Source organism: Bombus vosnesenskii, unplaced genomic scaffold, assembly GCF_011952255.1.
Source record: "Bombus vosnesenskii isolate JDL3184/JDL3185 unplaced genomic scaffold, Bvos_JDL3184-5_v1.1 scf7180000013991, whole genome shotgun sequence".
NCBI lineage: Eukaryota > Metazoa > Arthropoda > Insecta > Hymenoptera > Apidae > Bombus > Bombus vosnesenskii.
The window spans coordinates 392,042-408,177 of NW_022883317.1; the positions used below are offsets into that span (position 1 = coordinate 392,042).

General features: G+C 37.6%; 1 long non-coding RNA gene across 1 annotated transcript; it reads left to right on the forward strand.

The window, feature by feature from the left end:
- Positions 1 to 1,104, forward strand: LOC117239406. Its single transcript, XR_004494435.1, has 2 exons — positions 1 to 592; positions 673 to 1,104. It is a non-coding gene; the product is annotated as an uncharacterized LOC117239406 (long non-coding RNA).
- Positions 1,105 to 16,136: the final 15,032 nt, after the last annotated feature.

Sequence of the window (16,136 nt, forward strand, 5' to 3'; positions counted from 1 at the left end):
TTGTGCAGGATCTGCTGGATTTCTGCGGCCTTCCTGCCGTCTAATTACGCTGCGCAGAGTTTGTTACATTCTGCTGCCAATCTGCACGCAAATGGTCATCAGTGTAGTTATTAGGCTAGTTAGTGTTTTATTGGAGAATGTAATAACGAATACAAAATACACGATACAGTTTATATTTTACAATTTTATAATTTTATATTCGCTGCTTTGTACCAAAGAAAACGAATAATCAAGAAACAAGATATAAATAGAAAGAAAAAAATAGAAGATGACAGGAGCTAGACTAAGTAAGACGATACTAGAACTATATGGAAGATAAGGAAATAAGACTATTTCGACACGATAGCTTAAGAAGGGAAATACATTGAATCTTTTATACGGGTTAAATTTATTCGAAAATAGAAATAGAATAGTTTATTGGACGGAATGGTCGAACTGAACACTACGTAGTTCATGACCGATATCTTGTCCGCGTTGACTCGGCCATCTGACAAGTGCGTGTTCCATAGTTGCAGAGTTTTACGTGGTCGAAATTGTGTAAGATAGCTGTATCTGGAAGTTTAACGTAAAAGTATGTTGATCGTAGATTAAGGTAAATATATTCTAGTTGTCATATTGGTTATACATTATACTGGTTTGTTTCCTTTGCTAAAAATTGCCAACGAACATAAGTGTTGCAGCTGGAGAAGTGGACTGTGGCGAATAACGACGAATAGCAGGAGGACTAAAGAAGAAGGAAAAAAGCGTTTAATCGCTGATAATGAGGAAATGGCGAGAAGGCGAATTGCGTAGTAGAAATGCGTAAATAAAATAAGGGCATACGAAATCTAGATGTGTGAAAGATTAAGAATGGAACATAGTAGCGATGTTGATTTAGTGTAGGAGTTTGCGGAAACATGGGTTAGTTTTGTGGAAATTGTAAAGTATGTAAAAAGATTGTAGGTTAGATGTGTGAAAGTTGAAAGAAGTAAGAAGGGAATAAAAAGAGAGTATAAAATAATAATAGTTACTACGTAAGATAATATAATTTTGTGGATGGTAGAAGAATGGATTTATTTGGGTTTTAGGAGATTAAAGAATAAATAAAGATACATTTAGAAAATATATGTGAGTTTTTCATTTGACTATTGATCATAAATTGTAAAATCAGGATTGAAATATAGTTGGTATATAGAATATAAATATAACTATGAATATAAGAAATATGTAGTTGTAAAATATGTGGATAATGGAATAGAATGCTATTAGGTAGTAATTATAATCTGAAAATATATTAGTAAAAACTAATACGGTTGGAATTTTGTAATTACAGGGATACTATATGGAAAGTGATTAATGTTAAATAAATTCTATCTAAAGGAACGAAAGGTATTAGTAATAAAATATAAGGATATTATTAAAGATAGTAATTATATAATTATAGGAAATGTGATGGTAAGTATGGTGGGTTGTAAGTGTGGATGAGATTTATGGCTTGGTACCCAGATAGAAAGGAAAGGAAAATGGATTCACTTGGCATCCGCGTGTCTATGACAGTCTCCAGGTCCGGTAATCCACGAATGAACGTATCTATTGCGCTATCTGCTAGCGGTTTAATGCTCTCATTCGTGATCTTCCCGTATTTGTCCTTCAGTACAATTTGAGTTCCGTTGATAAGAATGCGAATACGGTCGTAAAAATTACCGACGGTTTCATTATGGCACATACACCCCCTAGCTATTTCACGTTGATAATACAGATACGTTTTATCGACTGCGAATTGATCTTTGAAATGTTTAATCAGTTCGTTATCGGTGTAAAGTATATCTGTAAATGCTATAGTGGGCATGATTTAGTTTAGATAATACTGCATTTACGAACAAACCTTGCAGTTCTTTAGGAATATGTTACCATTCTTAATGTTTTGCAGAAAATCTTCCAAAGCATACTCGATCCATCGAAATATGGAATGTTAACGATCGTGTGCTGATGTCTGAAGCACTCAGTTATCGATGACCGTGTCGTTATTATTATTAGTAGTATTATCAATCCCTTGCCATACTTTGATGAATCTGAGTCGTATGAGAATTTTGAGCCAAACCTAAATATCACAGTTCGCTGTGGAGTGCCGAAGCGTGCAGACGTGTCTCTAGTGCCCAGCGTAGTCCGAAAACAACACGTGTCGCCCAACCGTCGAAAGAGAACACAGCTAAGTGTCCCTTACCCTTTAGGGAGAAGAAAATCCCACGCACCTAACCCCAACTCGAATACTAGCCTCACAGCCTCACGACTAGTTGTTCATTCCGAATTAACTAGCTCGATGATGGCCCAGCAACCGCGACCAGGCTCTCCGGAGCAGACTCGCAGCTACCCCGCGCTACCCCCACCCCGTGGCAGAAGTGTAGCAGAACTCTCCGCACTAACGACGCAAACACTACAAAGAAAAGAAAAATAGAAACAGCAACGCAAATAAACACACACAACAGGTTCGCCGTATTGGAATCCTCAAACGACGCCATGGAAATCGTAGAACCGCCACCAAACCAACACTCACAGAGAATCCCCCCTCCCCCACCAATATTTGTGGACGACGTCATTGACATACAGACAATGATCAAGTCCCTAGAGAGAGATATCAGCAAGGAGGAATATAACCTGAAGATAAGCAACAATAAAGTTAAAATACTACCGACGAACCCAGAAGCTTACAGAAAACTCACCAAGACACTCAGGACCCTGAACGCCAACTTCCACACCTACCAACTCAAACAGGAAAGGCCTTTCCGGGTGGTCCTACGAAACATACACCACTCAGCAGACATAGACGAACTAAAATACGAACTCTCAAAACTCGGCCACGAAGTCATCAACGTAAGTAATATAAGGCATAGAGTCTCGAAAGACCCGTTATCCTTATTCTTCCTAGACATTAAACAAAAGCCGAACAATAAGGAAATCTACAACATCAGTCGCCTAATGAACGCGATAGTAAAGATCGAACTACCGCTCGTGAAAAAAGAAATAGTGCAATGCAAAAGGTGCCAAAGGTACGGTCATACGCAGAAATACTGCAACCATACTTTTCGCTGCGTTAAATGCGCAGGCACTCACTCCACTGACCAGTGCGCCAAATCACCGGAAACCCCAGCGAAATGCATCCACTGTCAAGGGGACAACCCTGCCAACTACAAAGGTTGCCCAGCATATAAAACACTATACACGAACAGGTACCCTAAGCTCAGAGCAAAAGAGGTATCCAACCAAACACCCAGCCCGCCGAAATTCACGACTACCCCAACCCCCTCAACCAACCAAACACCCAGTCCTACCAAATTCATCTCCACCTCAACCTCCTATGCCCAAGCAGTACAAGGCATCCAAAATAACCCGAACAGCCAAAGGAACCTTCCCCGAAACAGTGACCCCAACCCACCAAACACAGACAACTCCTCAAGGCTTGAAAAGCTAATAGAGAAACAATCGGAGCAAATAAATCACTTGCTATCGCTACTAACACTCATCGTGGAAAAATTAGCACGCACCGACTCAAAATAAAACCAAGGCGCATAGCACTCTGGAACGCCAACGGTCTAGTGCAACACAAACTTGAACTAGAACTCTTCTTAAAACACCAGCAAATCGACGTAATGCTCGTGTCGGAAACCCACTTCACTGACAAGAGCTACCTGAAAATAAATGGTTACAAATTCTACCATACTCAACACCCCAGCGGAAAGGCCCACGGTGGCACCGGAATAATAATCAAAGCAAGTATTAAGCACTACGAACTTCCATCATTCCAGAAAGACTACCTCCAAGTAACAAACGTAGCAATAGAAGACTGTCATGGCTCAATCACCACCTCAGCAGTATACTGCCCTCCCAGACTCCATCGCCAAAGAAGACTTTGATAACTTCCTGGACACCCTGGGCAATAGATTCATAGTTGGAGGAGACTATAACGCCAAGCACATCCAATGGGGCAGCAGACTGGTTACAGCAAGAGGCAAAAAACTCTTAAACAGCATAACAAACAACTACCTCAACTACCTCACCACATACGAACCCACATACTGGCCCACTGACACTAACAAAATACCCGACCTTCTCGACTTCTTCGTAACTAAAAATATCCCATCAAGACACGTCCAGATCAACTCCTCGGCTGATCTCTCCTCTGATCATTCTCCCGTGATAGCAACAGTCAGTTCAACAATCATCGAGAATACACCTAATGGCTCCATTCACAATCAACACACCAACTGACAGCTCTTTAGAGAAGTCTTTACTCACTCAACTTCAGCCTTAACTTCACTAAAAATTAAGGAAGAAATCGAAGCAGCCACGGAATACTTAAACACGAGCATAATAAACGCAATCCGCCGCTCCACACCGACAAAGCCATCTAGCAGCAAACAGGAATATTCCCAATACATACTAAAGAAAATAGCAGAAAAACGTAGACTAAGAAGAGTATGGCAGACTCATAGATCACCGGAGGACAAACGCAAACTTAACAGCGCAACTAGAAAGCTATCCAGAACCCTAAGAAACTATAAAAACGACTGTTTCCATAAATACCTCGCCAGCTTATCCCCCACAGCCGACGCCAACTACTCACTATGGAAGGCCTCCAGGAAACTCACACGCCCCCCACAAATAATCCCACCTATCCGCCGTCCGCAAGGTGGATGGGCGCGAAGCCCTATAGAAAAAGCCGACCTGTTTGCAAAACACTTGTCAAAAGTATTCAAACCCCATTCCCCCCAAACCGCCGCGGACGTTACTGAATACCTGCACACCCCCTTCCAAATGTCCCCTCCTATCGAACCCTTCTCCTCTGCTGAGACTATAGAAACAATCAGTCGCCTAAACCCCAAGAAAGCAGCAGGACACGACCTAATAGGCAATAGAGCAATCAAGGAACTTCCCACAAAAGGGATAGCACTCATCACATCGATTTTTAATGCTATCCTTCGCCTGGAACACTATCCTAAGGCTTGGAAAATCTCATTGATTACCCTCATCCCTAAACCCGGTAAACCGATATACGAAACCTGCTCCTATCGCCCAATCAGTCTTTTATCTACCCTGTCCAAACTATTCGAGAAGATGCTCACGAACCGACTCCTTCCAATCCTAGAGAACTTGAAAACACTCCCAGATCACCAATTCGGCTTCCGAAAACATCATTCTACAGTAGAGCAAATCCACCGCTTAACTCATACGATCAGCCAAACACTCGAAAAGAAAAAATATTGCTCAGCGGTTTTCCTAGACATCCAACAGGCATTCGACAAAGTATGAAGGGCTACTATACAAGCTTAAAAAGATCCTACCTCACCCCTACTACTCCATCCTAAAATCTTACCTAACCAATAGACAATTCATAGTTAAATGCCTAGACGCCACTTCCGCAACATTCCCAATAGAAGCCGGCATACCCCAAGGTAGTTTCCTCGGACCCCTACTGTACTCCATTTACACTGCCGACCTACCTATATCAAACGATATAACAATAGCGACATTTGCAGACGACACAGCGCTATTAGCTACCCACGCAGACCCGGTAATAGCCTCATCCACTCTCCAGCGAAGTCTCGACTCCATGGAAAAATGGTTTCACAAATGGGGCTTCAAAGTCAACGAAAAGAAATCCTCACATGTAACCTTCACGCTCCGAAAACAAACCTGCCCCCAGGTCACCCTCAACAATGAGACAGTTCTTAGCAGGGACACAGTCCGATACCTGGGCATGACCCTGGACAGGAGACTAACGTGGAAGACACACATCTCAGATAAAAGGAAGCAACGAAAGGACAAACTAAAAAAACTCTATTGGCTCACGGGCCGACGCTCCAAACTAAACATACAGAATAAAATTACCCTCTACAAGACCGTAATAAAACCTGTCTGGACCTACGGAATCCAACTATAGGGAACAGCAAGTAACTCCAACATCGAAATACTACAACGATTCCAATCGAAAACGCTAAGAGCCTTAATAGACGCACCTTGGTATGTTACCAACGAAACCATCCATCGCGACCTCAAGATACCTACAGTCAAAGAGGAAATAGCAAAATATAGCAACAGATATAGCAAAAGAATCAACAAACACCGAAACCTCCTAATCACTGGACTACTCGATACGATGGACCAGATTCGCAGGCTGAAGAGGCACTACCCGCTAGACCTAAACGTTAGATTCATTTAATTATCCAAATTAAGCATATGCATTTACTTATAATACTTATAAATTATACCTATCTATAATAAGTATTAACTTATTGTAAATAAACAGCCATGTCACTGCGCCACGCCAGAAAAATTACTGAAAATTCTCAACGCGAGAATTGATTGTAATTTCAACAAATAAATAAAAAAAAAAAAACCTAAATATCACGAGTCAGGTTCGTGGTCTTAATCTCGGGCCAAGTATGAACGTCTCGAATGGGGTCTTTTGTTCCAATGTGCTACTTAGGAGATATTTTCGTGGCGCAGATAACAGCTAAAAGCTAAACAAACATAGGCACTCGGAGAGACCAAGAAAGCTTTAATCGTTCTTCAATTCTTGCCATTCCATTGCATGAGTTGCACACGTTTTTTACTTCTGCTCTACGAAATGTAATATTCTTACGATCTTCTTTTTTTGTCAAACCCTCCATCATGTTTAAGAAAAGGAGCGAAATTACCAAAAAAGCAAGTAATTCATGTGGAAGTAAGAGTAATGGAAGGGCTTTCCATGTTTCAAGATTTCAAATGATGGATATTGAAAGAATTACAAGCAGTGACGAAGATGACAACAACGTGATTATGCCAGTGAGGAATCTCGCGAGAAGATTCATTATAGATGACAGTAGTGAAGAAGAAAATACAAAACCTGATTTGAGTGTTGAATGGGACTGGAAGGAAACTGATAATACACCAATAATTTGGAAATATTTGTGGGACATATTAATTACGCAACAAATCTTTACGCCCATCAAATAATAAACAATGAGAGAAAAAGGAAAGTGGATGATGCTTGGTTTCCAGTTACCCACGACGAAATGATGGCCTATTATGCGCTCTGTATTTTGATGACACAAGTCAAAAAACCAAATATACAAATATATTGGCCTAAACGAGAAGTCATACAGACACCTATATTTGAAAAAGTAACGCCTTTCAAAAGATTTTGCATTTCTCGAATAATGAAACGAATTGCAGCAACGATCGCCTTCAAAAGATAAAACCAATCATTACTTACTGGAACGAAAAATTTAATAACATTTACACGCCGGGTAAAAATATAAGTATCGATGAGTCATTAATGCGATAGTCGAACTCGAAGATGGTATCCCGCTGGGGGTAGCCATCCACATGTTATTTAGCAATTAAGTTAGAAAAATTTACCAAATGTCCAGCTGGGCAAATTGTAAAGTATAAATTAAATAATAATAAAAAAATTTTTTACTTTTGTATAACCGTAAGCTGAAAAACGCTGTTACGCAAAGAGTAGAATTTAGTGAAACAAAAAATTATTCTAAATAAGGAGAGGTCCATGTTATTGTGCCCTTGAATATAAATAATGTTTTGGGTTACAAGGTCCAGAAACAAAGAAGCTATCAATAGATTTCTATTGCTATTTCTTGTAGCCTTTAGCTAGAGCTTTACTTCAATATATATTTCTATTACAAATTTATCCACGCGTTCCTCTATCAGATAACCTCAATAGTCCAGAAGCACTTTTTCGGATGACAATATTATGATAACTACGTTAAACAGAAGATTTCATTACATTATCAGCCAGCCCTAATAATTTCATAACTAATAATTCTCTAAATTTTCTGATATTTGTATTCTTCCTTGTTGTAATCTTGTAGACTATTAAAGCGTTTACAACTGTAATTTCCAGAAGAAGTTGAATGCCAAGTTTGCGGTACCGTTTGAGTCCTTTTATTTTTTTAAATATATTTTTCTATTACAAATGCATCCCCCCGTTCTTCTATCAGTCAACTTCAACAGTATTATTACTTATACAAGATTTGCTGTAATATATATGCTGTAATAATAATATGTCCTAATTAAAATATTTTTTAAAAGTTTCTGGTTCAAATTCATTTGAATTCCACAAGAGCACCATCGTGTGAAGTCAACATTGGCGCGGCTTCTCGCACTCAGTCGAAGATATCATGTTTCCAGTTCCGACACTCTGTCTCCGCCGCTTCAGCTCCTTTCCCAACCATTCGAGCGCATTGCTTGAGCCCAGATTCTTCCGAGTTAAATGTGTTAAAAGTATGGCAAGGAGATTATTAAAGCACCTGTCGCGTTTGCACTTGCGACATTTTGGTAAACCATTTTACCTTATCGTGTCGGGAGATTCAAGTATGTCATAAGACAGTTCATGTACAAATTAATGCTAATTGAGAGAAAGAAAGAGCAAATTTGAAGAGTTGAAAAATTTAGAACGATTCAGATATAGAGTGAATATATATTGTTGAAGTGGGTCTCACTTCAAGGAAAACTCCACATCTTTTCTAATGTTTAGTTTTTCTAGTCCTCAAAGCCAGTGAGTATTATTTAGCAGTAAATCAATTTGATGAGGCCTAACGAACATCCTGCAACCCATCGAAGCAACAACGTAGACAGTGTCCCAGAGTCAGCAGCCAGTAAGAGTATGACTATCTCTGACTCTGGGACTCGGCGACATCCAAAAGAGCCAAACACATAGTATATAAGCCTAACCCCAAAATCAGCTCTCGACACTCTGTTCTAACATTCTTAACCGTGATTCTGCTGAGTTCACATAACAAATTTTGCCAGCATATCTAAAGTCTGAATTTTTCTTACCTTGTTCGTGAAACGTTTAATCCTACGCGAAATCATTCGAACGACGCGAGGAAGTGACTTCTTAATTAAAGTAATTTCTTAATTTCATCACTCTCCGTGTCATCGATGTGACACCAGCGTGCGGATCTGGACTAGCATACACATTGTACTAATACTTAAACTTACTGAAATATATTTTTGTTATACATTCATCCACGCATTGCCTCTCTCTCTCTCTCTCTCTATTACGAGGTAAAAACTTAACATATAAAGATCGGGTTGTCGCATCGTTGCCACCAATTCGGTTGTGACTGGCGGGCGTATATTGTACATGCATGTCACTTATGTAACTACCCATTTGAGCAGATAGAGAGCGTTCTGTACCGAAGCTTCGAGCAGAAGTGAAACTTCGAGAAACGATTAGGGATGGGTCGCAGAATTTCTTTTTGAGCTGGAGGAAGGGAACCACCTTCGACGAGGTACTGCACGTAGGGAAACATTACGCCAAACTTACCTTCTTCGGAAATATCAAATTTACGACACCTTCTGTTTTTGTTACACGAAGTGCATAGAGAATCTAAAAATATTGTTCGAAAATACTGAAGAGCTGCGACCAAGCTAATTGGTCCGACTCAAAAGTAACCTCTTGTATTCGAACATGAATTAGAAAAATACCTATGAATATTTTCACATTTTTGTTTCATCGCATCGGTCGGAACAAAGCTTTCAGAGTAAATTAGAATATTTAGAGTAAGAGGAAAGGCATTGTTTTATTTTAGAATTGAACAGTATGTTTAATTTTGAAATTATTCTTTTGTCCTCCTAGGTTAATTATAAAAGCATTTAATAAATGTAGTCTTGATTCTATTACTGGTTCTTTGAGCTTACAAATTACGGACATGAGATATTAATTGCATTTTCACCGATTTTATGTATGTACACAGAGTCAAATAAATATTATATAAGATATGTCATGTCTTTGACAAATGATACTATACCTTCAGATAATTAGAGATTTGTTAGAAAAGCCTATCGCAAAATTGACTTTGATCTTAAATTTCAAGATCAAAACTACAAAATAACACAAATAATAAGTGTTTCCTGAGTTGGTTTTTGGCATAAGTAATTTAATTCTTTCCTAGATGGAATACTGAGATGCATCGATCAACGTATAAAGAAACGTTATTCTACATATGAATAAGTACTTCACCTTCATATATCCTTCACGTGTTTATCTGGGAAAGAATTAATAATATCAAATCGTGCTTTCTTCGATGCCATTAAACTCTTGCGTGAAAAGTTTCTTCATATAGTAAGCAATCTTGCAACAATGTAAGATCATGAATTTAAGTGCTTTATTCTATTTAAGATGGACTATCTCACGCGCTAAGAAATAATTTGCTGTTTCCTAATTAACATCAAGTTACTTACTTTCTATCTAACTGTGAAACGTAAACATATTGTAAATAATGTCCATGCAATGCATTCATCAGTAAATGAAGCTTTAAAATTATTTTACAATACAGCGATTGATTTGGGATTCATGATTTTTTTAAAACTTCTTTTCCTCATGACGAGGTGCTACACGCTATAATAAAAAAATTTGACTTTAAAATTCACCTTATTTGGATAAACTTCCGAATGTTACCAAACGCCAATCTAAACAAAATTTGATGAGAATCATTATATGAGATAATATATTTCAAATATAAAATATTATGTTCCGAATATATAGAGCCCTATATAATAACAGACTTGTTAGCTGCTATTAGGTAGCGTCGGCGACAGTATTTCCGACCGTGATTTATCTAATGCAATCCAATTCTGATATCTCTCTTTAAAAAGAGTGGGTCGTTTTTTTCTGCCCATTGAACCTTTTTTGAGCTTAAATATTTACGCACATATTTGTCCCTCAGCCATATGTATCATTCATACTCACATAGTTATATTAATTACCGAAAATTCCATTTAACAGCTGTAAATATCTATTATATATTGGATCTTATATCTTCTGGACGTATGATTTCCCCATAAGATAAGATTTTATATTTCAGATCTACTATCTCATCCTATGATATCCACCATATTTCGTCTTGATCGACTATCGGTATTCGGAACTACAGCTCTTTTCCCAATAGTTCTTCGTCGATCCGAAAGTGTAGAATCATGTGTAAAAGCCATAACATATGTTTGTTAAACACCCTGTACCAAGTTTTCCCCGATATTATACAGTGCATCACAGGTTTGTACAGTCGAACTTTTTCTAGATATTTTATGGCTATTATATAGTAGCTAAACAACGAGATGTGATAAGGTTTAGATCATTCTCTTGTTAATCGATCGATTGAAATTTTTTTGTTTGGTATAACATGGTTCAAAGAGAGCTTTAAGATAGTCATTGTAAATTTTTTATTAATTCGTCTTTTTTCGAGTTTTCAAGGCTACCTCTAGTTTCTTATAGATAAACCTATTATCTTTTTACACTTATCATAACAAATATTATGCAATATATTCTTGCATATGCTGTCAAATATAAATATGTATAACATATGCATTGTGCAAAAAATGAAAATAAAAAATATATTTTTAGAATTCTGAAACCATGAAACACATTTCTATCGAGGTCGCATTGTTTTACCTGCTTTCTATAAAAATATGTATATGTATATACATCCGCTATTTTAATAATAATAATTACTAAAGGAAATAATGCCGTGTTTTCAACACACAAAGATATTCAGAGACGTAGCACATAGTGACATGTTTAGAAAAATTAGAAGTGGTTGTTTACAAACGTAACGTTAAAAGCTCATGTTTTCTCACTACTTCTCATTAAAATTTTCGTCAAAATAGAACGCAAGGACAAGAATACGTTATTTGTATACGTCAGGTCATACTTTTCGACCAGTTAAAGATAAGATATTATTCGCAAAATAGTTCCATGTTTGGCATGAGGCAAATTATTATTGCAGATTGTACAGGAAAGAGCTGCTGACTGTGGTACACGCATAGGAGAATTGCCTGGAATACTCAGCGTTAAGCAAGGGCTCGATGACGGAAACTCGATGGAGGATGGATGTTGATGCGAATAAACAAACTGCGCGTTTCAAATATATTGACCACACAACATAACTTAGGCAGCAGCATGAGGACAAAACGAATGTTCCATAAAATCTCTTCCACAATCTAACAGACTAAATCTCCTGAGTACGAAAGTTGTATTTCAGGGAAAGTGAAAGAAAATCCACAATTAAATGTACCAAGACTAGCGGAAATGAAGAACCGTAGAAAACTTAAATCTAAAGGTCTTAGAACTGTTACGAGAAAGACGTAAAAAGTGTCAGTACAAAGAATTCAGAGAATGTTTAAGACTAGCTGGGTACAGTGACTGGTAGAGTAGCCAAGAATGAACTCTTTATTTATAAGGTAAATGGGAGAAAACGAATAAACTTCACAAAGGAGTTAATTTTTATGACTAAATCGAGGTGGAAAGATGTGACGTCTGTGAACGAAGGCAACTTTAATATCCATAATTTTGATACAAGAACTAGAGTTGTGGACTTCTTATTTGAAAAGAAAATAATGAATTAATAGATCAAAAAATTATTCCAGACGAGATAAATAAATATATTCGAATATTGTCGAAAAGCGATAGTTTCCATATAGGCTATACACAGTTAAACTTATTTTACGTATTTTTAGAGTCACGAGTTTGTTTCGTCAGACGTTCATTCCCTTGGTTAGCTAGCGTTTACCGAGTAGTTACTTTTATTTATTATTTACATGTAATAAAATATTTTTAAGTTTAGTTCACATGTGTTGGTTGGTGATCATCAATCAACTCTAGTCAACAGGATGTGAGTCGAGATGATCATGAGAAATAGGAAACTAGATGTAAGACAAGTGCTCGTGATGGAGAATTTTGAGGTTAGGTTGAGTGCAGAAATTCTGTGAATCAAAATAACCATGCAAGTTTATCAGGGATCTAGACATTGAAAAAAAAAAACAACTTTGACACATAGAAGATACAAATAGAAGCGGTGCTCATAAAAAATGACGTGTGGGATTTGGTGAACGGAAGAAAAGTGAAACCGAACCACGATCATGCCAGAGAAACTGGCGATAGTGAAGTGAAATTCAATATAATTTTCTTGGTAAATCCGTTGGAAATAAAACAAGTCAAAGGATGTAGTAGCTCCTGCGAAGCATAGCTAATGTTGGATAGTATATATCAATCTCAGGCAACAGCTCAGAAAGGCATTCTGTTAAAACAACACGTCTTGTAATAGATGCAAAATTATGGCAATGTACGCGAACATGTACGTAAATTCTTTGATACAGTTGATAAGCTAAACGAAATAGTTCTCCGAAAAAGGCGAAACCGGAGAAGAGTAGGTTGCGCAATCAGGAGGATTTCAAATTTAGATGTCATCGATGTAGAGGAAAAGGTCACCTACAAAGCCAATGAATGCAAGAAAAGACGGAAAGAGCTAATCGCTTGCGAACAGCCATAAACTGTATTGAACTGCGCGCGAATGAAGATTTTTCGGATACGAAAACAGCGAATCGAGCGGAAAGTATACGCTGCAATAATGTTTAGTGTTTGGACAGCATAACGAATATCGAATTTAGCTACCAGTGCGTCGTTTGAAATTGTCGAGAGATGAAAGGTATCATTCGCTGTCGATGTTCAAGGAGAGAAGAAAAATATGACCTTGAAAAATACGTTGGAAGACGATAAAGTTGCCGTTTACGAATAGTTCGGTAAGAAAAGACGAGATATTCGACTTGATACACTCGAATCCTTGCGGTTCGATGAAGATTCCATCTGTTGGAAAGGCCAAGTACTTTATCACATTTATCGACGATAAGTCATGATGTGAGGTAAGCTTTTTCAAACATAAAAGTGAGGCTTCTGACGCTTTTAGGATTTTAAGGTTATGGTAGAGAACCAGAAGGAGAGAAGAATAAAATATCACCGATGGTACCGTTTTAATTGAAACCTCCTGCCTAGAATATCCTGGAGATTTCGTTAGTACTATCGGCAATTGTCTATAACATGAGCGTGCCAAGTGCACGATTTCTTTTTGTACTGTGTGCAGTCAAAGCGATATATTTTTCTTGTTGTAATCTCTATTATATTAAAGCGATTTACAATAGTTTTAATCATCAGGTGTAGTATACTTGAACAAGGAATTCGAGCAATCTCCAAAACAATAGGGGATTCCTGCGAAGACTTGCCGTTTTGAGCGAAAGCGATTTCAGCTGCGAATTACATATGCAATTGCTGCCCAAGCAGGTAGTACAAATAACATTCTATTCCTGAATTGGAATTACACCAGACGTGAGACATATAAATATAAACCTATAAGTATAAACATAAATATTGATTATTTGGGAGTTTGGATTTATTCTCGGCCAAAAAACTAGAAAAAGAAAATTTGAGGAACATACCAAACAAGGAATACTTTCGTGCTATTCATGCCCGTGGGATATAGGGTCTGGAACCAGGAAGCGAGAAAGATAATAGCGTCAAGAGACATCTCGTTTTTGGAAACTTTTAAAGATTATGTCCTGAAAGAAGTCAAACGTTGAAGCTGCGCTTGAAAATGACGAGGCTGAAAGTGAAAAGATGTAGTTGTTGAGAAATGTTAGGTTGGTATGATCACTAGTTACTACAAGCTAAGTTGGTACGACTTCTAACGACTTAGAAGTCTTAGAAGTCGACCACGTGTTAATTGGCCAAGTGTATTCTGTGTGTTAAGACGTGTTGTACGAGGCGGAGAAATATATGGAGAAAATCAAATCTGTGTGAATCGATTAATTATCAACCCCAAACCCAGATCAATTAACAGTAGTATGAGTCGAGACTCCGATCTCTTTAACCAGTTGGAGGAAAAGGCCAAAAAATATAATACCAGGAGCCATGTGCTACCACCATATGCGCGGAATTTGAAGTCGCCAACTTTAAGTAGATTATTAGGTTAGCTAGTGTTACCTATTAAGTAGGCTATTGCAGGGGAATTAGGTCGTGCAAAACATGTTCAATCCGGATGGTACTTTGGAGCTCGACTGGTGGCTCGAAGATTTGCCGAATGTCTCGGGGTCCACTTTAACGAGACTTTTCCACCAGTAACTCTTATGACCTCTATGCGCCATGTTTTGGCCATAACGGCTAGAAACGGAATGCACACCGTTTATGGATTACACACTGTTTCTGGATTACACACCGTTGTGTGTCGTATCTCACTTCTCGCACTCGTCTGCATCAAAGTTCACACTCATTCTTCACACCAATCACGCACTAACTGATTCGGCGGGTCGTTCGGAATTTTTCTCTCAGTAATATAGAAAAATCTTTTCACTTTCAATAGCCATGTGTCGTCTGGTAATACTCAAACCTTTCACCAACCCTGCTCAACTGAAATAATTGTTTGCAAATAAATACCAAAATATAGTTTGAGAATATAATTCTGCCATAACTTATTTGTTTGCCAAATATTTGATTATTTCAAATAATAATAAAAGATAAAGGGTAATAAATGATTGTTTTTTCTGTATAAGAAATATACGGTACCTATTCTCATACGTGCGACATGCATCGATCGATTGTTTCAGACGCAATTTAATCGGAAATGCAAAGCGATTCGATTGTGACGGACTAATTAACTTTCATTAAATATTTCTATTTAAAAAATATTCTTTTATTTAACAAAAATTAACACAAACAGCTCTTTTTTCTAAATAAAAGTTAATAGTTTTTGAGGATCAATATTTAAATAATATGTTTCATTTAAGGAGGGATTTTAGGAGTTCCGGCTAGGGATTACACATCCATTTTTTAAAAATTCTTTAAGGAAATGCAAAACTTTTTCAAAGCTTGACTCCAGAATAGCCGTTAATAGAAAGTAATTACAATTCCGTTTTTATGATAGAATTCGATTGCAAAAAATTGCAGAATCTCTATTTTGATGTATATATTGAGTATTGATAATATAATGAGCAATTAAAACAATTACTTTTACATAAAATTTCACATTTCAAAAAATATTTTTATATTAAAGTTGTGAATTTTGATTTCGGCCACGAATATCCACTTTTTAGTCCATTCCAAATGGATTCCAATTCCAAATTGCGCAGCGGTCAGTACGAACAATGTTTTCCTATATATATAAGGAATGAACTGGCTGAGTTGAAGATATTCATGAAAAACTGTTGGCCCAACACAGTGCATCTCTGCCTATAGATGTGCGCTGTGGCAGCGACTGCGACTGTATTCGTTACCGGTCGCCGGCTACTTATCTTACGGTTGGGGGTTGTACACAATTCCAATTTGTGAATGT